Source organism: Ciconia boyciana, chromosome 2 (genome assembly GCF_034638445.1).
Source record: "Ciconia boyciana chromosome 2, ASM3463844v1, whole genome shotgun sequence".
Classification (NCBI taxonomy): domain Eukaryota; kingdom Metazoa; phylum Chordata; class Aves; order Ciconiiformes; family Ciconiidae; genus Ciconia; species Ciconia boyciana.
In genome coordinates this window covers 102,217,739-102,219,036 of record NC_132935.1, presented here as the reverse complement: position 1 = coordinate 102,219,036, position 1,298 = coordinate 102,217,739, and positions in this window count along the sequence as shown.

Genomic DNA, 1,298 nt, shown 5'->3' with positions numbered 1-1,298 from the left:
TACTGTTTATGCAACACTAAAGTGTCAAAAAAAAGAAAAAGGAATCACCATTAACTTCAATGATGATAACAGCGTAAGCTGCTAGAAAACATTTCTTTTTAAAGATTCTTGTGTTCTGCCTCCATCTATATTTCTATGAGCCCTAGCTTTGTAGGTCGAGACACAAGCCATCTCATTACCCGAGTTTCTGCAGCCTGTTAGGGACCAGATTCTTTGGCATATTTGTTTTTTCACTTGTTGTTCCATTTCATCAAAACTAAAGACATTTTATGATGAAAGCAGAAGTATATGGAAAAAACATAACTACGGAGACTAACCACAACTCAACCTTATCTGCTTGGCAGTGAAGTGATATTTCCCCACATTTTCTCAGACTCAAGAGCAAATTTATAGTATATTGCTCAAAAAAAAAAAAAAAAGCTTTCAAAGCATTTTCAGAGGAACAGAGGGAAAAAAAAAAGTAGAAATAGAAACACCACACTTTGGAGCAAAAGCACAAAAAAAGACATGTTCAGGGGAAAACACCAGAGATGAAAGCCTGGCTCCACTGAATTCCAGGATAAAACAGCCATTGGTTTCAACAGGGTCATGATCTCTGTCAAGATCTGAGTCTGGATTCACTTTTGAAGTAGGTGTGGCCTAAGCGCAGGAGGGAAGAATTAACGATAATATAAAATATATCTCTCCCTCTTAAACAGCCCATCATGCATTTCATTTTACATTGCTATTGACTACAAAAAGGGCACGAATGGTTATGAAACCCATCTATCTAGGTACACCCTACTTTTCACCACACTATCCTTTTTGTTGTCTTTGTATTACACAGTATCACGATTTTTTTGTTGTTGCTGGTGGTGAACAGGATGACAGTATTAACACAATGGTTATGCTACGCGCCAGAATTGCATTAATTTTATGACAAGCCACTTTTCATTATACACAAACCAGCATCATACATCTAGAAGCACAGGTTTTGGTACTACCCTGAGACAACTGTGATGACATACTACATGCTTCAGTGTTGTATTTGTGTAAGTTATGCTTGTGTCTTGTATACACATTCACACACACTACATGTATACAGCATTTCTGAGTGTATAGGCACACACATCCACGGATGCAGGAAAAGCATGAATGTGGGAGCCACAATAACACTGCTCCTGGCTGACGGTAGTACGTTATAGAATTTGTTTCCATGTTAATGGATCGCAGGAAAAAATCTTGTAAGGATTATTTTAATTTGTAAAACATTTATTCCCTACTGTATTGCAATAAAAGGAATGTGCCAACTGCCAGTC